Below are 25997 nucleotides of genomic sequence, written 5' to 3'. Positions count from 1 at the left end.
GATGATGGTCCTTCCCAGGCTTCTCTACCTCCTCCAAAACTATCCACACCCTATCCCCATGAAATGGTTTAGAGAAATGGACTCACTAGCACGCCAATTTCTGTGGAGTGGCACCCGTCCCCGGCTGGCGCTTAAAACCTGCCAGAGAGGCGTCTATGAAGGGGGTCTGGGAATGTCCAATGTCCTTTACTACCACCTGGCGATGCATTTACTCGTGATCAATGACTGGTTGGGGGGGGTGGACAGACCCAGCGTACCGGTTGGAACTCCAGACACTGAGTTACCCTAAGATCTTTGACGCCCTGTATGGCGGCCCGATCACACGTGGGACTCCCGGGGTGACGGGGGTGGTGTTGCAGGGATGGCGGACGGCCCAAAAGATATCAGGATGGTGGGGGCGCCTTACCCAGCAGACCCCACTGTGGCATGGGACGTGCTTAAAAGAGGTCGCGGGTCTTAAGGGATTCCAGAAATGGGATAACATAGGTATCTCTACACTGGGCGATGTATGGGAGGGCGCGCACATGCGTTCCTTCAAGGACCTCCAAGAAACCTTTTCACTAAATAAGACACAATTCCACAGATATCTCCAAGTACGACACGCCCTACTGATGCAGGTCCAGACAGGGGACAACATACCCGAAAGCAGCCCTATGGAGAAGAGGGCTCTGATGGGGAATCTGGGTCGAGGAGGCATTTCCCAGGTATACCGCACACTAATCACCACCACCGCCTGTTCCCTGGAGGAGCTTCGTCGGAAATGGGAGGGATGGGTGGGCCTTATGGAAGAGGAGGACTGGACTGAGGCATTGGCAGCTCCCCACACCCTGACCATGACGTCTCGTCTCCGACTAATACAGACTTATTATCTCCACACGGCCTACCTTTCACCCTCCAAAATGCACAGGGCGGGCCTCCGATCCACAGCTGACTGTCCACGGTGTATGAGACCAGACGCTGATTTCTTCCACATGGTGTGGACATGTTCGATTATTAAAACCTATTGGAAGATGATCTCGCGGGAGATCTCAATGACCCTGCAAGTGAACATGGAGCTGACACCATTGACATCTCTACTAGGGGTCATGGGAGAATCGGGACTACGCAGAGCAGAGCGAACCTTACTAGGGGTGGCGTGCCTAGTGGCCAAAAGAGACATTATGACGGACTGGAAAGCCAATAAGGCACCGGCCCTGACCAAATGGAGAAGGGGGATGGACTGGTGTGCTCAATGTGAAAAACTCGTATATGAGGCTAGAGGGTGCCCGAATAAATATAACAAGATCTGGGGGAAGTGGGAGGACATGACAACTTAACCCCCTATAATGCAGACTGACACAATGAGAGGGAGAGTCCAAACACATTCCTCCAACCCCCTCTCGAGTGGGATGAGGCACTTACGAGACACACCAACATAGACATGTACAATCTACTCATTCAGGGTGTTGTCTGGGGCATTGGAATTGACCACTGTTTGGTGCCTATTGGCGCCTTGTTACCTATGTATATAACTGTTATACTTGTTTTGTTTTACCTTATTTTATTGCAAAACCAATAAAAAATATTTATTAAAAAAAAAAAAAAAAACTTGAAATGTACACCTTCTTGACTGAACTAAAGTAGCAGATATGTTAAAAAATGTCAGTAATTTCTTTCCCTTATTAAATATATGTGGGAAAACGTATTTGATATTCCATACACGTGTAAGAACATCATAATATAAAAATAAAATAGTATACACTGAAATAATGTATCTAATTTATTTTTCTGAATTGTGTTTACTTAACATAGATATTAATTTATAAATAAACTTTAGAAATATTGAAAATTAGTTTTCATTCATAAAGTTCTATTCATATATATTAAAAATTAATAACTATAGTAAAACTTTTAAATGTGTTTACAAATATATATAAGCTATTTAAATGTTTTAAAGCTACGCAAACAAACTATATTTTATAGCCATAAAAAGTCTTCTATTATCAAAACTACATTAAACATTTTACTAATCTAAAGTCTCCACATGTATTTTATTTAAAGCTCATAGTATGTTATTATAACTGTAATGTCATTCTAACATCAAAAACATGATTGGTAACATTAAACAAATTAAATGAACAAATTAAATATTTTAAAGCTAAGTACACACCATTTGGGGAAGCAAGTAAATTTTGGAATCTGTGTATTACAATTATAATTCCAAAACATGAACCATTAGAGAAAGTCTTTGATTTTAGGCACTTCAGATACACTAGCCTAACTCCAACCCAGATACTACTGGGGTAATTGTTTAATGTTGGTGAGCTCAAATTTACTCTTTTTGCTCCAAACCCTGATCCAATCGAGAAAGAGGTTTTAGGGAACTCATATTTACATTTCTAACTCCACTTAATACGACTGGGTAAAACGTTCTCCAGATTTACTATGCTAACCCCAAGTACTGCAACTTGAGATGTCTTTTTTTTTAAAAAACTGAAATCTAACAATATTATTACTAGTTTAAAATGTATTATTTTATTTCTTATTGTTTTTATTTACTACAAGTAATATAGAACTTTTAATATGTAATGTTAAATACATTTATATATTTTTTAAATAAAAAACATTTACATCCTTTTTCCAATATAAGACACCTATCATGGTAGTTTATTTATAATCGAAAATGCTTAATTAATATAAAAAATAAAACATACATTTTAAATAAATAATTTTTTTGTGGGCTGAAGTATTAAATATACCTCTTTATTTCATCCATAAAGAAATATGAAATGAAATAATACAATAATCCCAAACATACGTTTTTATGAATGCAAACTAAATGTGGCCAGAATTTGCTTAATAAAAAAATACTATAATTTCAGTTTGCAAATATGCTAATTATTAATTTCAATTAAGTAGTCCATTATTAAATGTCTATAAATTGTTGACACATGTAATTAATCATTATTTAAAACAGTTCCCATCCAGTTCCCATTCAAACCTAACAACACATTATAAATTCCTTTAAATTAACAAATTTAACAAACTAAAATAAAACTGATAGATCAATTAATTATATAATAGTTAATAATGTAAGCATATAATTAAATAAAAAATTTAAATAATTTCTACCCTTTTCTCTGACAAACCAAACAAATCATTAAACAATTTACAAAAACAAAATACATAATACATCTAATTATTAAACCAATTCATTATTAATAGATAATTAAGGTGATAAATGTATGAATAATTTATATTTTAAAGCAAACCCTGCTGTTTTGCCCTACAAACCCCATTATCAATGAAAATAATATATCAACCACTTGAGATATGAAAGTTCTATTATGCTGTACAGTCTTGGATAATAAATGTTACAAGTCTGCAACTTCATTTCTGGTGCTGATATTTTTTAAAGAAAAGATTTAAATGAAAATGACATTCATTCTATTGTGAAGCAGTGTAAGAGAAACATTCCCTCCTTGAATGGACCTATTGTCTTTGTAACTTTAAAGCACAGGTTTAAGAAGACCCTGTGGAATTACCCATACTGCAAAAGACATAAATAGGTGATGAAACATCTGAGCAAATCCATTAGCAAGGTTTTGATTAGAAGTACAACCTGAAGCAACATAATGCACCAAAAGGTGTAACACACTTTTCCAGGACCACAGAATTACAACAACATGTATGTTTTGGAGCTCAGATTGCATTTGAAGTTTTGGCTAAACACAAAAGTACTGTATTTAGAGGGGTGATAGTAAGGTGGTGGTATGTGGAAGCTTTATGCAAGAGACAATAAAACTTCAATTAAAGTGGTCAATGGCTAATCACAACATACCAGTTCCTCTGCCAGATTCCAACATGGCCATGGTGCTGGATAGAGTCTTTTCTGGTAAGGGGATGAACACAGGGTGCAGCTTCCAAGCTCACCAATCACAAAGCCAGGTTGTTCATGCATCATTAGAGTCCTTATGTTCTTTGTATAGCATTGGCTCTGCAAGACAGCTAAAGCTGTCTTTGTGCACACATAGGGGGTCATTCCAACCCTGGCGGTCAATGACCGCCGGGTTGGAGGACCGCGGGAGCACCGCCGACAGGCCGGCGGTGCTCCCAAGGGCATTCCGACCGCTGCGGTAAAGCCGCGGTCGGACCGGCAACACTGGCGGTCTCCCGCCAGTGTACCGCCGCCCTTTGGAATCCTCCAAGGCGGCGCAGCTAGCTGCGCCGCCGAGGGGATTCTGACCCCCCCTAGCGCCATCCAGTTCCCGGCGGTCCGCCCGCCGGGAACCGGATGGCGGTAGGGGGGTCGCGGGGCCCCTGGGGGCCCCTGCAGTGCCCATGCCACTGGCATGGGCACTGCAGGGGCCCCCGTAAGAGGGCCCCTACAAGTATTTCACTGTCTGCTTGGCAGACAGTGAAATACGCGACGGGTGCAACAGCACCCGTCGCACCTTCCCACTCCGCCGGCTCGATTATGTGCCGGCATCCTCGTGGGAAGGGAGTTTTTCCCTGGGCTGGCGGGCGGTCTTTTGGCGACCGCCCGCCAGCCCAGGGAAAAACTTAGAATACCCTCCGCGGTCTTTCGACCGCGGAGCGGTATTTCGGAGGGGGGAAGTCTGGCGGGCGGCCTCCGCCGCCCGCCAGACTTGGAATGACCCCCATAATGACTAACCACTTTTAAAAGTGTTACCCATTGCTTTTTAACAATAGTAGTTATTTTAACAAATAGTCAAGCATTGTTAAAGTACAATTATGACATAAAGACTAGAGTTTTAAATAAAAATACATTTCATTTAATTATTTACCCATATAAGTGACCAAATGTTGCTTTTCAAATGTGCATTTTTCTTTCTGAATTCTGCATGACCCACACTTGCTTGACTTGCACCATTTGCTAACATTAACCCCTTTGCTGCTGGGACTCCCCCCACCTCTCTCCTTCTCCCCAGTGCTGAGCACATTTTTGGCTATTTGGGGTAGTTTGCACTTAGGCTTTCATAACTTTTTGTCCACATAAGCTATCCACGCCAAATTTGCATCCTTTTTTCCAACATCCGAGGGATTAAAAAGGTACCCAGAGTATGTGGGTTCCTCTTAGGGAGACCAAAAAATAAGCCAAAATACATCTACAATTTTGTTTTTTTCATAAAAATGGGAAAAAAGAGCTGCAGATGAAAGCATGTGTTTTTCTCCCTCAAAACAGCATCAACAAAGGGTTTGCAGTGCTAAAATCACCAACGTCCCAGCTTTCAGGAACAGGCAAACTTGAATCAGAAAACAACATTTTCAACACAATTTTGGCATTTTACTGGGACATACCCCATTATTACAATTTGTTGTGCTTTTAGCCTCCTTCCAGTTAGTGGCAGAAATGGGTATGAAACCAATGCTGGATCCCAGACAGCTAAACCTGTCTGAAAAGTAGATAACATTCTGAATTCAGCAAGGGGTCATTTGTGTGGATCCTACAGGGCTTTCCTACAGAAAATAACAGCTGAAATGAAAGAATATTGAAATTGAGGTGAAAAAACAGCCATTTTTCTCCATGTTTTACTATGTAACTTTTTCTTGCAATTCATATTTTCAAAAATAATATACCATTATGTCTGCTGGACTCTTCTGGTTGTGGGGATATATAGGACTTGTAGGTTAATCAAGAACCCTAGGTACCCAGAGCCATTAAAGGAGCTGTACCTGGCAATGGGGTTTCATTCATTATGGTGTACAGCAATTCATCTGGTGAAATATAAAGAGTGACAAATAGGTATCAAGGAAACCTTTGTATTTATTAAATGGGCACAAGATAAGGGGGGTCATTCTGACCCTGGCGGCCGGTGACCGCCAGGGTCACGACCACGGGAGCACCGCCAACAGGCTGGCGGTGCTCCCTCGAGCATTCTGACTGCGGCGGTTCAGCCGCGGTCAGAAACGGAAAGTCGGCGGTCTCCCGCCGACTTTCCGCTGCTCGGGGGAATCCTCCATGGCGGCGGAGCCATCCTGTTCCTGGCGGGAGGATGGCGGTAGGGGGTGCCGCGGGGCCCCTGGGGGCCCCTGCAGTGCCCATGCCCATGGCATGGGCACTGCAGGGGCCCCCGTAAGAGGGCCCCGCAAAGTATTTCAGTGTCTGCAAAGCATTCGGAGCCGGCGTCCTCGTGGGAAAGTCGATTTGCCCTGGGCTGGCGGGCGGCCTTTTGGCGGCCGCCCGCCAGCCCAGGGCAAATCCCAAAATACCCTCAGCGGTCTTGTGACCGCGGAGCGGTATTTTGGAGGGGGAACATTGGCGGGCGGCCTCCGCCGCCCGCCAATGTTAGAATCACCCCCAAGGTGTTGAGAAGCAGTGGTTATTTGCGCATCTCTGAATTCTGGGGTGCCTATACTAGCATGTGAGTCACAGGGTATTTCTCAAATAGACGTCTTTTTTTACACACTGTCTTACATTTGGAAGGAAAAAATGTAGAGAAAGACAAGGGTCAATAACACTTGTTCTGCTATTCTGTGTTCTCCCATATCTACTGATAAAAATGGTACCTCACTTGCGTGGGTAGGCCTAATGCCCGTGGCAGGAAACGCAACATGGACACATCATATTTTTACAATGAAATCGGACATATTTTTTGGAAAGTGCCTAGCTGTGGATTTTGGCCTCTAGCTCAGCCGGCACCTAGGGGAACCTACCAAACCTGTGCATGTTTGAAAACTAGACACCTGGGGGAATCCAGGATGGGGTGACTTGTGAGAATCACATTAGGTTCTGTTACCCAGAGTCCTTTGCAAACCTCAAAATTTGACAAAAAAAACACTTTTCACTCAGTTTTCGGTGATGCAAAGTTATGGAATCTGAGAGCAGCTGCAAACTTCCATCCACCCAGCATTCCCCCAAGTCTCCTGATAAAAATGGTTCCTCACTTTTGTGGATCGGTCTAGTGCCAGTGACAGGAAATGTCCCAAAACACAACATGACACATCACATTTTCCCAAAGAAAACTAACCTGTTTTTTGCAAAGTGCCTAGCTCTGGTCTCTGGGCTCTAGCTCAGCAGGCACATAAGAATAGGTTGACTTCTGGGGCTCTCACCGGGTTCTGTTACCCGGAATCCTTTGCAAACCTCAAAATTTGGCAAAAAAACACTTTTTCCTCAGATTTCGGTGGTGCAAAGTTTTGGAATCTGAGAGCAGCCGCAAACTTCCTTCCAACCAGCATTCCCCCAAGTCTCCTGATAAAAATAGTACCTCTCTTGTCTGGGTAGGCCTAGTGCCCGCAACAGGAATAGATCACACAACGGTCAATGTTGTTCCTTACATGAGGGCAAATGTTGACTGTGGGGTGATCCATTCCTGACACAGGCACTAGGTACAGGCACTCAAGTGGGGTAGAGTTTTTATCAGGACAGGAGGGGAAACACTGGGTGGTAGTAATTTTGTGGATCCCAGTATATTCCTGTAGTTTGTGTGACAGATATGCAAGAAAAAAATTCGTTTTTTTCAACATTTCACCTTTGCAGGATATTGTGGGTAAGAAAACTTTGAGGAATCCACAGAAGCCACACCTTTTTTTAAAATATTTTTTTATTAACATTTTATCATTCAATAAACAGTATTATGTTTACAGCACCATCTTGTTTGCTTCGTGTTAGTGCATAACAGTGTTAATATCACTACTGTCTACATTGTTTGAATGTTCTACTTCATTAATTATTTAATAACCTTTATACTTTAAACGTATGCAAGAATAGAACATCAGTGGCGCTTCTTCTCGTATGGGTTGCCCAATTGGCCTAGTGTAGCAGAGTCATGTTTTTCTAGCTATTATACAACACCTTTAACTCGTTTCAAACATTAATTAAATTAAACTTAAACACAATGGCAAAGTGGGGTGTGGAGGCTGCTAATGCAGGGGGATGCCATTTCTTGGCTTTTCCAGTATGTATGGTGTCATTACTCATAGACTTGTCTGGTTTCAGGTGGGTGGGGCGTCTAAAGGGTCCAGCCTGTCTGTTAATCAATGTCATGGGCTCTGTCCCCTGTTGCCCGCCTTTTGTTTAATCTCGGCCTTATCGTGTCTTCCCTTATCATGTCCTAGAGGGCGAGGCAACATTTCCTCCCTTCCTATGTTTATCCATTCTCCACTCCTGTTGGAGTGTCTGCGTCCGCTGTTCTCAATATATTGTCCCAGCTTGTCATTGCTACTTCCCATTTCTGTGCTATAGGGTGGCGACACAGTCCCCTCCCCTCCTCGCTCTTCAGGACCTGGAGTTCGGCTCTAGCCCATGTTGTAACGTCTTGTCTCCACCCAACCCTGGGGGGCCGAAACTGTGCCTTCCAGTTCTTTGTGATCTGTCTCCTATATAATACCAGTGCCAGATTCAGAAATCGGGTCTCCACTCTTCCCCGCGGCAACCCATTCCCAAAGCCCATCAAACATCTGTCAGGGGTCGGAGTCAGGTTCATATTAAGGAGTCTCGATAGGTCGGACATCACCTCTTCCCACCCCAGTTGGATCTCTGGACAGGTCCATACCATGTGGTCAAAATTTGCGTCTACATTTTTACATCTGGGGCACACCCTAGGAACTCCCCCATAGATTACTGTTAGCCGATGTGGGGTGAGGTACGTTCTGTGGAGATAATTATATTGTATATATCTCAGGCGCGTACTGCGAGCGACGGACCGGGGGTAAGCCAAAGCTCTGTTCCATTCCGCATCTAACGGTTCCCTACCGACTGTCCTCCCCCATCTCTCTCTCAGTGGCCGCAGGGAATCTAGTGCATCCTCAACTTGAACTCGGTATAATTTAGATATCAGATGGGACTCCTCTCCTGATGTCAATAGGAGATGCAGCACCCTGTGGGTGGCTGGTTCCGCGTTGACCGTGATCCAGTGCGTTTTCAGCACATGTATCAGTTTATGATACTTAAGGAATTGACCCGGGGAGACTTCACTGTCAACAAGATTAGTGAAAGATCTCAACACTCCCTCCTGAAACAGGTCTCCCACCGTTTCTATTCCTGCTCTCCTCCAGGTTCCGAGGCTCATGCCTCCCAGGTTCCTCTCACCAGCCTCGATCGTAAGTACCGCCAGGGGTAGGGCCGGAGAGTACGGGGGGACAGTGCCATCCCTTTTCACGCACCTCTTCCAACATGCTGACGCCACTTTTGTCATCGGGCTGTGCATGTGGGGATTAAGCTTCCTATTTGTCATTCGAGCAATGAACTGATTTATGTCCTCCACTACTCGGTCGGCGTACCTCTCCAGGTGACCCTTACCTGTGAGCCACCCGGCAACCCATTGCAGCTGGGATGCCAGGTAGTAGGCTTCAAAATCTGGTGCTCCTAGACCCCCCTTGTTAGTTGGCCTGCATAGTATCTGGAGCGAGGTGCGTCTACGGCCATCATCCCATATAAGTTCCCTGAGTAGGGTGTTAAGTTCACGAAACCACGCTGTTGGAATCAGAAGGGGCAGGTTAGCGAAGTAGTATAGAAGCCGGGGCAGCATTACCATTTTGGACAATGCTACTCTGGCCATTATCGTCAATTTCAGCGATCGCCAGAACCCCACCGAGGACTTCAGAGATCGTAGAGCTCTGCCCAGGTTACCCTCGCGCAAGTCTGCCCTGTCGTGAAACACCTGTATGCCCAAGTACTTAAAGGTTCGAGGGGCCCAAATCATATCCCCAGGGCATGTTGTCGGGCGTCCGCCGCCCGGAGCCATAGGGAACACGCATGTCTTGCTACGGTTGAGGCAAAGTCCAGATATGTTCCCATAGTTCTCCAGCACTCCCAGCGCCCATGGGAGATCCTTCTCTCCGTCCCTAAGGTAGACAAGTATATCGTCAGCATATAGCGAGATGATATGTTCTTGGTGTCCCCATTCCACTCCTCTACCCACGCCCTCCCGCCGCATCTGGGACGCCAGCGGCTCGATGGCCAAGGCGAATAACAGAGGGGACAATGGGCAACCTTGTCTGGTTCCCCTGTGAATTGGGTAAGTTCCGGATACTGTTTTACCTGTTTTCACTCTTGCCAGTGGTGACGTGTACAACAAGTCCACCCATTTGACCCAATCTTCACCCATTCCCATACGGAGCATCACTGCTCTCAAGTAGTCCCATCTGATCGAGTCAAATGCCTTCTCAAAATCCACCGCGAGCAACACCCCTGCTGCAGGTTTCATGTCGCTAGGCATATTCAGGACCGCAAAGAGACGTCTCAGATTTAAGGAGGTGCTGCGATTCGGGACGAAACCATTCTGGTCTACATGTACCAGAGTTGGTACAAGAGGGAGTAAACGGTTGGCCAAGATCTTGCTTAGTATTTTAAAATCACTGTTTAGCATTGACAGGGGGCGAAAGTCAGTCACCGAGGGTTGCCTAGATTTTGTCTTAGGGAGTGGGACTACCATTGCCTCTCTCATGGTGCACGGCATTATCCCATTCTGTAGCGATTCTGTATACATCTCTACCAACTGGGGGGTCAGTTGCTTCTCGAATTTTTTATAAAAGTCCATGGGGAGGCCGTCCGTTCCCGGGGTCTTCCCTGAGGCTAATTGAGCTATAGCTTCACTGACCTCCGCCACCGTCACTGGGCCCCCCAGCCTATCCCTGTCTCCGGCCATCAGGCTCGTTATAGGTATATGTTGTAGGTAATTATCAAAGACCTCCGTACTGATTTCAGCCGGTTTTCCATATAAAAAGGTGTAATATTCCTTGAATGCGTCATTTACAGGGCCTGGTCTACTTCTGCATGACCCTTCCTTATCCAGCACATTTGAGATGGGCTCAGCATCTCCACCCGGCCTCACCAACCAGGCTAACATTTTCCCAGACCTACCCTCTTCAGATTGTAGGGAGGCAAAGTATTTTTGTGTGCTGTGGCATCTAAGTTGTTCTTCGATCTGGGAATGGTCTCTCTTTGCCTGAGTATATTTCTCATTTACTAGTGTGCCAGTCCCCTGAGTAAGTTCTCCCTCATGTATTATCTTCTCTAGCGTAGTAAGCTCCCTTTCAAGTGTGCGTCTCACTCCGGCCGATTGTCCAAGACAAAAACCCCTTGTCACTACCTTGAGGGCCTCCCATTCCGTAGATCTAGAGGTCGTGGATCCACTGTTAAATTGAATATGGTCAGTCAGATGCTGTCTCAGGGCGTCTCTATATGCTGGGTACTCAAGTGCTGTAGGGGACAATCTCCAGGCCGGAATGGGGGGCCTAATCTCTGCAGCCCTCCATGTTACCAATAGGGGGCTGTGGTCGGACAGTGTACGGCCCAGATATTCTGAGTGAACCATCCCACGTGCAAGGTCTGCCGTACACGCCACCCTGTCGATTCTGGTGTGGAGTCGGTGAAGGCCCGAATAATATGAGTAATCCCTGTTGTGTAAGTGTTGTTCCCGCCATATATCCACTAGCCCCCAGTAGCTCATCCATTCACTAAGTTTCCCAGCTATCTTACTTGACATTGCACCCTGTAGTGGAGGGGAGGATCTATCCAAGTCTACATCTAATATACTATTGAAGTCCCCTCCAACCAAAAGCTCTCCTCTCCTCTAGCGGGTGAGGTGGCTCGATAATTTCGTCAAAAAGGGGATCTGGTCCTGATTTGGGGCATACATGCAGCACAGGACAATCGGTGTGCCGCATAGCTGTCCCTCCAGAATCACGAACCTCCCCTCACGATCTATGTTGGAAGCTTCTATCTCTAGGGGAACCCCTGCACGGATCCAGATCATTACTCCCCTTGCGTACGCTGAGTACTCTGTTGCGAACACCCGCCCCCTCCACCTACGTCTCAATCTCTCAGGTTCACCAGCCGCCAAGTGGGTCTCCTGTAGCATTGCTACCTGTATATTCCTCCTTTTTAAATAAGCCAGTATTTTGTGTCGCTTGGCCGGTGACCCCATCCCTCTAACGTTCCACGTTAAGAAATTGTATTCTACCATGTTGGTGATTTTTAAATTTACATTGGCTACTCTTTGCTACTTTTACCGTCTGCTGTCCCCTGATCCTTAGTGAAGCACTGTTGTTACGCAACCATTCACCACCCCTTGCCATCCTAACTAGTAACTGCTTATCCCAACTCCCCCTCCCCAGGGCACCTCTCAAACAGTAGGCTGCCCAAAAACAGAAAAAACACCCGTGCAACAGTGCAGCATGTTTCATCTTTTAGTTGCAGTTCTCGCCAGTCCACCTGTACAGGCGAGATTCCAGTAGGGGGGTGGCCCTGCACGGAGGGGCCATTAGAGCATCATTTGCGCCCGCCCCGGGGTATCCGGTAAGCCTCTGGGCCTCAGAGGTCATCTGCAGTTTGTGGGGTCACTACCGGGGCCTGCACCGAGCTGCTCGAGCCCCCCGCCGATGACATCACAGTCTCGTCAGATTCACCGCCAGAGTCCTCCCGGGGGTGCCCTCTCCGTTCACACGGGCCGCTGCCTCCAGTGCTGCTCTTCTGCCACTTTCTTTTTGGTTCCGGGATGGTGCCAAGCGTGGGCGACTTCGGGTCCGTCTTTCCCTGGGGGGCCGGCGCGGTCCACCCCCGGTCGGGCCCCCCCTCCCGAGCCGCTCTGTCTGGGTCCCATGAGTTTCCAGCCATTCCCATGCCTCCTCCGGGGATTGAAGAAATTTTGTTTTACTGTCAAGCATTACTTTCAGCTTAGCCGGGTACAGCAACGAATATTGTATACCTTCGTCCCTTAGGGCCCTTTTGACTGCCATGTATGAGGCACGCTTGCTCTGTACCTCTACTGTAAAGTCCGGGAACAGCGTGACTTCGCCATTTGCTACCTTAAATGGGCCCTCTTCTCGCGCCCTTTGTAGCAAGATGTCCCTGTCTCTATAGTGTAGTAATCTTGCGATCACCACTCGGGGGGGCCTGCCCGGCGCCAGGGGCCTCGCAGGCACGCGGTGCACTCTTTCCAGAGTGTAGAATGAAGTCAGCCGGCCCGGTGCCACCACTGTGCTCAACCATTTTTCCAGGAATTCTACCATATTTGATCCTTCTGCCCCCTCCGGGAGGCCCACCACTCGCACGTTATTCCGCCGGCTTCTCCCCTCTGCGTCCTCAGCTCTTCGCTCTAGTCGCATCACTCTATCTCTGAGGTGCGACATTTCGGCCTGCAGGTCTTTTTGTTTTGGTGCGATGTCGGCCAGTGTGGTTTCTGTCTCTTTGACTCTGTCCGATAATTTGTGATGGTCAGCCCTCAAGAGGCCCAGTTCAACCGTGACCTGATTGATGTCGTGTTGCAGTGTTAACTTAGTGTCTTCTATCGCACCCAATATTTTGTCCAGGGTGTCCTGTACATCGACCTGCAATGGACCCCGCACGTCCCCCCCCCGCGCCCGGGGGTCGCTGTGCCGTCCATGACTTTAGCCCTGTGGCGGTTCTTAGGGGACATCGATTACGTAGGAGATCGTCCCCCCCCAGTGGCGAATCCGACCACGGTGCGTTAGCTCAGGGGATCCCCCATCTAGGACTTCCGTCTCAACCGCAGGGGCCGCCAGGTAGAATCCCATCAGCACCAGAGACCCGTGCTTTCTCGCTCAGGATCTCCGTGGACTCGGGGCGCGTTGCACCAGGACACGAGGCACCACACCAGTTCGACCACAGGGGCCGGACCGGACCGGTCAGGCAAGGCGCCCACTATCGACCATCCCCCGCGGTGGGCCACCGCGCGGAGTACCGCGGACCGCTCCCATCCCGTTTCGGCAGGCGAGCCCTGCTAGGCAGTTCATCCACTCTTAAGGAGGCGCTGCAAAGTGCTGCTTCGCTGTGCCTTACCCCCGGGCCACCGGCCGTCCGCCGTTACTCAGTTCTTCGATTGGCATGCCCCAGTCGGGGTCACCCCGGGATTCTCATCTCCCCAACTGCAGCCGGGCGATCCTTCATGCTCTGTGGCCCGGGGCCCACCATGCTAGTCCCAAGCTCAGGGGCCAGCGCTCCGTTCGCGCAGTAGGCCACCACGGGCACGACCATCCAACAGGGGGCCCCTCTATCCGCCGATCGTCTCGCTCGGCCGAGGGTCCGGTACTTTCCTCCCCAAGGGCGGCTCTCCCGGGGCCCGGCCCGTTCCGCAGGAGTGTGCCAGTGCTCAAAGTGGGTGTCCGATACACCAGAGGCCCCTTCCGCCAGACACAGCGTGCCGCATGCAGGGTCGGCGCCACAGCAAGGCTCCCGGCAGCCGGGCCCCCCCGCCAAGCCCAGGGGCTCCGGTCGTTTCTCCTTACTTGCGAGGGTGGGGCCGGAGGGCCCGCACGCACCCCCGGTCGCCGTCACACCGTCCTTCGCGGTCTCGGGAACACAAGGCTTTCCACAAACAGCCCTGCAGCAACCCCCAGGCAGGAGGGGGGCCGCGGTCGGCCGGCTCCCCCTCAAACGGCGCGCGGTCCCACGCCCAGCCGCGTATTCGCTCACTCGCTCAGTCCGGCTCCCGACATTAACGCGGCGACAGGCCCAAGGCCGAGGGGCTCGCCGGCCGCCTCCGACGGGCTCCGCCAGGCTCGCTCTGGGCTCCACCGGTGCTCGGGTCGCCCACACGGGTCCCCGAACTCGCTCCCCGTCAATTTGCCCCGGGGGGAGGCCCAGGATAACAGGAGAAGTTTAGGCCCCTCCGGAGCAGACGGATCAAGCGTGCGCCATCTTTGGCTTCGTGGCCACGCCCCCACAGAAGTCACACCTCTGTGGACTCCCCTGGATGTCTAGTTTCCAGAAATGTCTGGGTTTGGTAGGTTCCCTATATGGCCGCCGAGGCCAGGATCAAAAACGCAGGTGCCTGCCTTACAAAACGAGGTTGTTTTGTGATAGATAATTTTGATGTCTCCACAATACAATTTGGGCGGTGGAACTTGGGGCTGATCTAAACTGGGGGGCTCCCAAGAGAGCACTCTGTCTGTGTTTGCCACCGCATGCACCTGCTCTCTAGGTTGGGCTAACCTGCTACTGTCCCGCTGCCCAGTCTGTGCTTGCAAAGGGACAGCAGGACTGTCTTCATTACCTCCCTCATAATCAATGAAAGAGGAGTTATTGAATGGGACTCCTCTGACTGAGAAATCACTCCCAGAGTCTGCATCATTGTCCTATCCCTCAGATGCTGTCTCAGTATCTGCTGTTTCAGTCTAAAAAAAAGACGCACTATTACTTCACCTTGGCACATACCAATCGTCTAAGTCTTTAGAGCCTCTAGCGCCCAGTCCAATAATCATTATTGGTGCTCCCACTCCCATGACCTCCTCCTCAGATTACCTCACTACCACCCAGCAAAAGTGCCCTTCATTTCTCCATAGTCCCCCCGCACATACATTTCATTTGTATTATAGCGCACATAAAGGCTGACTTTACGAATCTACTCAACTATTTACATAAAATACAGATTTGATCTTTGCAGTAAGCATTAAACCTTCTACGCTACTTTATGGCATCAAAACTGCCACTAGCCAAAAGGTAGATCCTTTTGTAGTAGAAACGTAATCACAAGACTTACATGACTTTTTTTACTGCTGCCTAAAAGCTACAGTTACAACACGTCATTTGAAGTATGTGCATTGCTTTGAAGACGCAACTGCGAGAGAACTGGAGGTGAATATATATATACATATATATATATATATATATATATACATATATATATATATATATCACTTTTATATGTGGGTGTAGTTTTCCTGTGGGCCAATCGCAGTCCCCAGGGAAACCACACAAGCGTTGACAAAAGTGAGCGCTATATATATGTATATATCTATCTATATAGATAGATATATCTATATAGATAAGTTGATATATATAGATCGATATATGTATATAGATCTGTATATTTTTGTAATAGCTGTATGGTTGCCACCAGGGAAACCATACACCTATTAAAAAAAAAAAAATCCCCCCCACACAGGGTCGCCCTGCTCACGGGCAACCGCCTGTCAATTTAATTTTTGTATTTACATTTTTTTAAAAAGATTTTTAAACCCCTGGGGGACGTGGTCGGGCGCGATTGCACCCCTGGGGTAAACCTACCTTTTTCTAAAAAAAGAAATACTGAGTGGGGGGGCAGCCCGTTTTCCAAGGGGGCCGACCCCCCCAAGTGAAATCCCTGGTGTCTAGTGGGGTTTCCAGGCCCTCGATAACAGAAACTGGTTCAGGGGGGCCTCATTTGAAAGGGGAGAATCTCCCCTTTCAAATGAGGCCTTTCAGAGCGCGGGGAGGCCGTTTGGGCCTGTTTTCCCTACTGGATGGACGCTTCCTGCTGTGGTGGAGAAAACAAACAGTGATGGAAGCTCTTCTGTGTCTCCCGGGGTTTTTTTAAATAAAAAAAATCCTTGGGTGCGACGCACCCGAAGATATTTTAACCCCCTCCCTGGTGTCGACCACTGGTCGTAACCCACACCAGAGAGGTAGTGAGGGCGTCGGCCAGTGGCCAGCACCCGCACTGAAATGGTTAACAATTTACAGACTGCTTCAGCTCAGCAGTAATGTTTCTATCGTGACTTTTGCATGACCTTTTCAAAACACAAACTTCTCTAGATAATAAAGTTATAATCTTACATTCTTTTTAACTACCAGACTAGCATTGGAATCTCAAACCTTGCTAAAATAATCTTAAACTTGCTTCTTTTTGAATTGCTTCTAGTTTGAAGACATTTGAAAGGAGATGACTTAATGTGATCATTCCTAAAACTTACACGAATGTACTTTCTTTCCGAGACCTAGGTAGCTGAGAAAACTGTCTGATATATCAGTGTGGTTAAAACTTCTATCTTGTGTTCAGAACTCTCTTTTTTACAACTTGCCATCTTGATGGAAACTGATCTTGTCTCATGATGTTCTTGCTACCTGATTGGCTGATCTCATACTTTATCTGAAGAAATTGTTAAAATTGTGTATCATTGTATTTTCATATAAAACTGTCCCAGGGAAAGAACAGTGAGAACCTTACAGATTAGAGCTTTAAGAAGCGTCTGATCATTCTCTATCCTTCTCAGAGGCTGACGTATTTACTCTTTATGAGTCCAGAAAGCTTTACTTGCTAGACAGACTCCCAGACACTTGTTCCTTTCTGCTATTTTATATTACATTTCTTGATATTTTCAAAATCAGATGATTGTCTATTGCTGATTTTGCTCTTTAGAAGCTAATCACCTTTAATGTAGTTTCCTGACCTAGAAACATAGAATAGGGATTTGATTTAAGGGGCGCACTTTATGCTATATTCTGCAACCTATGTTTGATTAATGAAGAAAACAATTCAAGATCTAATGATTAATAAAACTCTTAAACCTTAACTATTACTCTCATTAATGACTCCTGAGAATTAAGATTTGATTAAATGGAAAAAGCTTGAGGTTATAAGCTGAATTTTCCCTTTCCTCCACTCATTTCCAAGATCCCCAATTGTGTGCACTTGAGCAACAGAGACTGAAGAAACATTTCTTCCTCTGTCCCACTTTCAAAACGTGCTTCCCCACGGTGAATTTCCTCCGATTGGGTTAACATTTTCTCCTAGCAAAGGGCAGGTTTATTCATTATTGCTACTAAATTCGATTGACATTGCTTCCTCTGAGAGAATTAAAACAAATAAAGTATACTACTCTTTTCAGAAGCGGATTTCACCATCCAGGTCTTCCACTTTCATAAGTTGTTTGCACTTTGGCAAAAATGGAAGGTTATAACCTACAGGACCCCAAGAGGAAAATGAAAATAGCTCTAATGCAATCTAGCAGCAGGAATTCAATAACACAATTGTTAGAACAAGACGCATATGTATGTAGACTCTTAATGCATCATAAAGGTGGAAGAACTGAACAATCACCCGGACAGTAAGGTTTAAAGCAGATGAAATGTATTTCAGTTCATTTAGTTTGCAGTTGAAGAATCAGTGTGTGATGCTACTTAGTATGTCAAGTGGAATTATTTCTGTGACAATAATAGGGTAGGACAGGCAGAATGTTTTTTCGCATCTGTCGAATCATAGGAGATGCTATGTGAGGCTGATTTTGTAAACAGAATTAAAATGTATAACCAATAAAGACTAAAGACACCTCAACATCATGAATCTCTAAAACCTATCCTGAGAATTCTTTGAGAAATTGTTCTGGGGGGAAATGAGAGATTGCCTAATAAAGTGGAGAACTTATTAGGAACGATGAATTGGATCACTGACTAAATATTAGAAACATAGATATTGTGTGGACAGAATATTGTGTCAAAAATATGGAGACCAAAATATTTCTGTCCTCGATATTCTTGTTACCCCTTATAGTCAGACTTGCATCAAAGGTGGGCACTCTCTGTGCGCCTATACTGACCTCTCCTTCAGAGCGGTCTCCTTCAGAGCGGTCCTGAAGGAGAGGTCGGTATAGGCGCACAGAGAGTGCCCACCTTTGATGCAAGTCTGACTATAAGTGGACGCTCCCTCTCCAGGATACCAGAGGCCACTAGCCTCGAGTGTTAGGGTCCTCCCCAGGTATTCCCTTGGTTAAGGTAGGCCCTTCCTCAACCCCTTTTCTATTGTGATTATTTCTGCAGCGCTTAAGAAGCATATGCAACAGGGATCCAACGCCCTGATGAATGCCCAGAGACCCTCCATAGCTCAATTACAAGGGCAGAAACATGTCGGCTACTTCTTTTAGATAGGTGACCTTGTGAGTCATTGCTCTCACACCGGGTCTCCATTCCTTTTTAATCACACCACACAGAACCCTCTAAATTCACCCGGGTATCTGAGTAGGTGTTTTTTTTTTTTTTTGTTTTTTTTTTATTTCCCTAGCACAGCTGGATCCCCTTTTTCCAGAAATTAAATTAATTTACGCACTCCCTCCTGTTCCTTTAACAGTGAGGTTGAGTCCGCCCAGGTGGCACTGTCCTACCTGGGTGGGGCTAGGTGGTCATATGATGAAGCATGACACTATATTGTGTGTGAGACCACCGAGTCCGCTCACAGACCATACACCACTCCACAGCTCACCCACATTTCACCTCTAGTCGAGGTATACGAGTGGTCTAGTGTCACAATTGATACACTACCGAGCTACTTACGTTACAAGAACCCCGTACTCTCATTTGTGATTTACTACTGTTTTACCTCCCAGGGTTATCAAATGTGCAGAGAATAACCCCATCCCACAATTGGACAATTGGCAGTCTGTGAGGGTTCCATCACTCTTCTGCATTCAATACTAGACTCTTGCATTTGGCTTAATGACTTACATCTCACCGCCACCTAACAATTTAGGGGGGTAGGAAGGCACTCCTCCAGGTCATAGCTTTGCATCTATTGGCCAGTATCAGCACTTATTCTCTGAATCTGTTTCCAGCTTTTTGGGCTTTTGGTTTTGAATAAAAAACCAGGAGGCAGACCTCAGGGCAGTGTAAACAACTTTGTACTCAGAATCATCTATGAGTGACCAGTCACCTACCTCCGGAAGGCTAGAATGTCCTGGCACTAAGGAAGACCACAGTGCAGTGCAAACATCCCCATACTCACCCAGCTCTGGAAGGCTGGGACCTCCTGGCACTTCCAAACCAAGTGAAAGAAGTCTGCATTCAAATGATCACACCTGGAAAAATAAAGCTCCTACCTTCCTCTCGTATCAGGTTCAAACGTCTAGGTAACATGTAAGTAATGCAGAAGTATTTAAACTGGGAGTTCTTAAACTTCAAGTTCCTGGAGACTACCTCCATATGTGCCAGAATGTTCACCCATTCCTCATCACTAAGCATCCTACCCAGCTTGTTCTCTCACTTTATTTTGGGGGCAGGACAACCCAGGTTTAGTCATTTCCAGTAGAGACTTGTAAAACAAAGAGGTCCGTCTCCTGCTGTTCCTGCAGTGAAAACCCAGATCTAGGACTTTGTGCTTTTCTCGTTCAGCAGCATACATATTCCAGTGATGCTTACGGTTGTGAGTTTGTGCCCCATAAGTCAGAAATTGGGATGCCAAATTCCTTTGTAAGACTAGGTAAATGGGTGAGATGTTGCTCATGATGTAGGTCTCACCCTGTTAATATTCCAGTTTCAGTCCAGTGGGACAGTGCCATGGCTTTATAATAATTCTCACAAAGTGGAAACCCTATGAATGGGACTGTGAGTGCATTCAGAGGTCGGCTGCTGTTTTTGCACACATTTCACCCAACATCGCAAGGTAACTGACACCATGACACGGGTCCTTGGACCGCCAGACTCGCGGTGGTGGTCTTACCACCAGCCCAACACCATATTATGACTTAAGAGGTTTGGCCGAAGCCAAACTGCTGAAACGCCACCTGTACTGCCAGGGTGGTGGGACCGCCAGAGGTGAGCACCTCCGGCCCAGTGGGCGCCGCAATACCACCATCAGCATTACGACTCGGCAGAACGCAAACATTTTTGTGGCAGTCTCACGGCCATGAAAATGTTGGTGGTCATGCATCTCGCAACAGGAATCTCCATTCCTGTTGCCAGCAGACATACCCCCACATGACCACACACCTATATTCACGCACCTTCAATCACCTACGCATTCACTTTCAAACACCCCCATACACTTGCACCCAAACACTCTCTCAGATACACCCATTCACTCGCACACAGACACTTGAACATACACATCCACTCGCATGCACACACAGTCAAACATACGCATTCACTTGCATGCACGCACTCAGACATACGCATTCACTCGCATGCATGCACTTAGACATACCCCCCCGGCATTCACACAAACATACAAACACTCACACACACGAGGCGAGGCCGCCATCCGGGAGGGGCAGGAAACCATGGCACCATATTAGGGGTTGTAATATGGTAGGCGGAGTCCTGTTGGCGTAACTATGCTAGCAGTGGAAACCGCCTTTAATACAACGTCGGCCAGGTCAACAGTGTCGGATTTCCGCCCAAAATCGGGCAGAAATCGGCTCAACGTCGCAATATGGAGGTCTTCAGACCACCAGCACCGGTGGTCTTTTGGCACCCACGGCTTCAGCGGTCTTACGAAAAGAAGTCGAAATGAGCACCTCAATGTCTATTCCAAGTAAATATGAAATGCCTAATAATGGCCTCCAGGTTCCTAAACCAATCCCAAGGCATCAGCATGTGTAAACTGCCAAAACAATGCACCAATCTTGATAGAGCTCTCATTTTGAGCTCCTCTCTACCTATTACTGACAACCTCAGTGAGAGCCACAGCTCTATACTGCCTTTCAATGACTGCAAAACACACACCCCAATTTCCTGCAAAAAGATCCTCAGGCCTGTGATATACATCTAAGAAAACAACTTCACGTCTCTTTTCCTCCTCTTTCTGACTCATCTGAAAGCTTTCACACTGCAGTAGACTCCCATACATGCTTTCCAAAGTACTGTCGATCTACCACCTCCTCTAACTAATGTTCTCCACTCTCAATAACATCTCATATCTTTCCTTTAATAATTCATTTCAATAATCAATCCATATTAAAGACACTAGAGCAAATGCATGAGATCTTGTGAGCACCAACTGAATACAATTAATCTTACAATGAAAATGAAACACATTTCTGATCTATCACCTATTTACCTCTAACAGTGGGTTCGAGAGTCACATACTAGTTGCTGCAAAGCACTTCAATGCATCATCAGGTGTAGTAAACGCTATACATAATTACACATGAAACATAAAAACATTGATACATTCTCATTATTTTACTAAATGTATAATGCAATTGATATTGGCATTTAAACGATACAGTAAAGGCCAGACCTGTTAGTTTTTCCAATGCTTGTTCGATTGTGTTAGTAGTCTCAACTTAGGAGTCAGTAACTTTTCAATGTTTTGTGACTGGATTTTGCTAACAAAACATTGATACAACCCACAAGGAATTTCTATTTTGAAGAAACACCCTCAACTCTCCCTTTCCCAATAGCAAGCGATACAATGTGTCTTCCTAAACCCATTTTGCAATTCAGTAACTGGTCACCAAATTACAAAATAGGTTTAATACATTTTAAAAAGCCATATACTGCTCACAGACCCTCTGTGTGAATGGCAGGCTTTAAGGCCACCAAATGGTTCTTAATCTGGCCCAAAACTGTGTGATTAGGTTGAATAGTTTATGGGACAAGAAAAATGCAAATTGTGCAGTATTATTGGGCACATTCACCTGCAGTATTATGTCATTATGTTGTTCTGTTACCACACATTTTTGCAAAAGGAATCCCAATAGAAAAGGTTTCTTTAGAAAAAAATGCACATGCCCCCAGAACCTATTGACAATGTTATTTGCCATCAAATAATTGTTCTGTTGTGAATAGAAGCGTAAGAATACCATTTTAGTAATGGTGGCAATTCTAACTCCTAGACTAAAAACGCTGTGTGTAAAACACAAATTGCTGTAAAAGCAGAAAACAGATGTAGACTAAGCACATTTAATGTAATAAAAGACGTGGATCTTTTATTGTGGATATTCCAGTTATGTTTTAGAGGGATTTTTGGTTTTCCTATATGCATGTACTATGACCACCACCAGTGCTAGTGTCTCACTACTATTCATTATAAGATTCAAAACTTCAGACTTTAAAAAGAGAAGTTAAATGTTTAAGATTTTTCCTAACTCTAAATGTCCTTTTGAAATAACGTACTTTGAATATATATGTATCTTCAAGGTAGATAGTTATGGAGTACAGAATATAATGGACAATGTAGACTCAAATTTACTTGTATAACAAAAAAGGATTTTTACAGTTAAACCAAAATCTGGCAGTAGTTTATTCTGAGGTGTTGGACAAAATTATCTAAATGAGCCATATGTCTGACAGGTCCATTTCAATATTTAAATCCTACAGGTTTAATGGATGCCTATTTTCTTTATCACACTTATCATGGAATGAGAATCCCCCTCGATCAGCTTTAATGGTTTAATGATTGGTCAAAAAATTCTCACATGTAAAGGGAGCGTGGTCAGCACTGTCACTGTTTTAAGTAATCTATTTGAACTTGTTTTTTACGAATGTTTGCAGTTTGGTATGCCATTGAGCATGTTTAGTATTGGAAATTTTTCAGTTAGAGGCAAATTAAACATTTATAAATTTATAATCTGGTTAAAATTATTTTTTCTGTAACAATAAAGGAACAATGCTGGCATTGATACTGTGACCATCTATTTGCCGCTGACATTGGCTTTTTAATCAGACTTACTAGTATTTTATTCAAATAGGAATCTTTGGATGGAATAAGAACTACCTTTCTTTCTATGCTTTTGGAAGTGAATGAGTCTTCAGGTGAATGAGTCTTCAGGTGTGTATTAGCATATTGTTAGAAATGTAGTCTTTGGTTGGCAGTCAGGTTACCCCCTGTCCAAGCCAGGACCCTTACTCTAGTCAGGGTAAGTCACACACAATCCACATTATCCTGTGCCCACCCTCTGGTAGCTTGGCACTGAACAGTCAGGCTTAATTTATAAGGCAATGTGTAAAGTATTTGTGCAATAAATCATACAACAACACAGTATAGCACCACAAAAATACACCACACAGTGTTTAGAAAAAGATATAATATTGATCTGGATAAATGGATGTCAAAACGATTAAAATGCAATAAGTATGTGTTGAGATATCACTGTAAAAGTGATATGAAGTGCCTTAAGTCTTTTAAAGCAAGCAAAGTCCCTTTCAAACACAAAGTACCTGTTTCGCATAACAATCTCTGCAGAGGACCGCAGAGGAGGTGATGTGTGGAAACAAAAGGGTGTGCGTCGATTTCTCAGGCTGCACACGGTGATGCATCATTTGGTTTCTATGCCGGGACGGCTGTGCATTGATTTCTGGCGCTCGGTCATGGATCCTCATCAGGTTGCGGAGTTTTCGGACGCCCCGGGGAACCTTGAGGCGGCAGGAAGAAGTCACAAGAGCTGCGTCGATTCGGTGGCCGTTGCGTCAAATTTTCTACTGCACGCCAAGCGCTGCGTCGATTCCTCTCTGGAAGTCGGGCTGCATCATTCCGGCTCAGCTATGCATCTGTCTGGTGGGCCGTGCCTTGAATTTCCGGTCGCTACCCTGGGGCTGCGTCGATCTTCTCGATGAAAAGTCGGGCTGCGTCATTCCGGTTCAGCGTGCAGTGAAAAGTTTCACTGTGGTGCAGGCTGTGCATCATTTCTGGCAGGCTGTGCATCAAATTTCACCACACAAGGAGTCCTTCTTGTAGAGATGAAGTCTTTTTGGTCCTGAGAATTCAAAGAACAGGAGGCTAGCTTTATCCAAGCCCTTGGAGAGCACTTCTTCACCACAGCCAGAGAGCAGCAAGGCAGCAGTCCTTCACAGAAGGCAGACAGGTGAGTCCTTTAGGCAGCCAGGCATTTCTTTTTGGCAGGATGCAAGTTCTGGTTCCAGTTTCTTCTCCAGGATGTGTCTGTGTTGGTAGGAGCAGAGGCCCTGTTTAAATACCCAAATGTGCCTTTGAAGTGGGGTAGACTTCAAAGATTGGCTTAGAAGTGCATAAGGTCCCCTTTCAGTTCAATCCTGTCTGCCAGGGTCCCAGTAGGGGGTATGGCAGTCCTTTGTGTGAGGGCAGGCTACTGTCCTTTGACATACAAGTGTCATGCCCTCCACCCTCCCAGCCCAGGAAGACCCATTCAAAATGCAGATGTATGCAAGTGAGGCTGAGTATCCTGTGGTTGGGGTGTGTCTGGGTGAATGCACAAGGGAGCTGTCAACTAAACCCAGCCAGATGTGGATTGTAAGACACAGAAGGATTTAAGTGCAGAGAAATGCTTACTTTCTAAAAATGGCATTTCTAAAATAGTAATATTAAATCCAACTTCACCAGTCAGCAGGATTTTGTATCATCATTCTGGCCATACTAAATATGACCTTCCTGCTCCTTTCAGATCAGCAGCTACCACTCAAACAATGTATGGGGGCAGCCCCAATGTTAGCCTATGAAGGGAGCAGGCCTCCCAGCCGCGTAAAAACAAATTTAGGAGTTTTGCACTACCAAGACATGTAAACTACACAGGTGCATGTCCTGCCTTTTGCCTACGCAGCATCCTGCCCTATGGGTTAATAAGGGTACACCTTAGAGGTGACATGTGTAGAAAATGGGTAGTTTTATGCTTGGCAAGTAATTTTAAATGCCAAGTCTAATTGGCAGTGAAACTGCACACACAGGTCTTGCAATGGCAGGCCTGGGACAAGTAGCATTTAATTTACAGGCCCTGAGCACACATAGTGCACTTTACTAGGGACTTTTAAGTAAATTAAATAATCCAATTGGGTATGATACAATGTTACCAGGTTTAAAGGGCGAGAGCATATGCACTTTAGCAGTGCATAGCAGTGGTAAAGTGCGCAGGGTCTTAAAACCAGCAAAAACAGTAACTAAAAAGTGGAAGGAGGCAGGCAAAAAGTTAGGGGTGACCACCCTACGGCTGGCAGGTCTAACACATATGAAAATAGATGTCACTAGAATGGACGGTCATTAGCCATTTGGCAGAACGTTACCGTCTTCACTAGATAATGGAAGTAAACATTGCGTTAAAATTTATTCACATCACTAGTTTCCTTAAGAGTCCACAAAGAAGTGTATCTTGATAATCACAAGGATGCAAGGATAAAAATTAGGCCTGGGAGAAACTTTAATTACACTGGAGTAATCAAAGTAATTTCAGTAATTAAGCATTATTCTTGTGATGTGAAATTCATAAAATGATGTGATTATGCCAGCTTGGGTGATTAAGATTAATTTGGGGCAAAAATACTGCCGCAGGAGCATAGGAACAATTAACTAAGAGGGAGTGAGTGGATGCTGGCATCTGCTGTTCGAATCCTGTAGCATTTAGTGTTAGTTTCTTGCAAAATGCCTCTTTGGCCCAATTTAGACCTGAGGCTATATTTTGGTATAAATAGCGCTAAATGCATGATTAGGTTCTCACATAATTACACATAATTATGTTGGAGAGAATTACACCAGTTGTGCCCACTTCTAATAAAAATAGCGGGAATTTACCTCCATCGACACCTAGCACATTCAACATGCGTACTACCGTGTTGTCCTCCAGATCATTAAATCATAGGTGAAGAACGTGTACGA

This window comes from Pleurodeles waltl, chromosome 7 (assembly GCF_031143425.1).
Source record: "Pleurodeles waltl isolate 20211129_DDA chromosome 7, aPleWal1.hap1.20221129, whole genome shotgun sequence".
NCBI classification, from domain to species: Eukaryota; Metazoa; Chordata; class Amphibia; order Caudata; family Salamandridae; genus Pleurodeles; species Pleurodeles waltl.
This window is presented reverse-complemented; position numbering follows the sequence as displayed.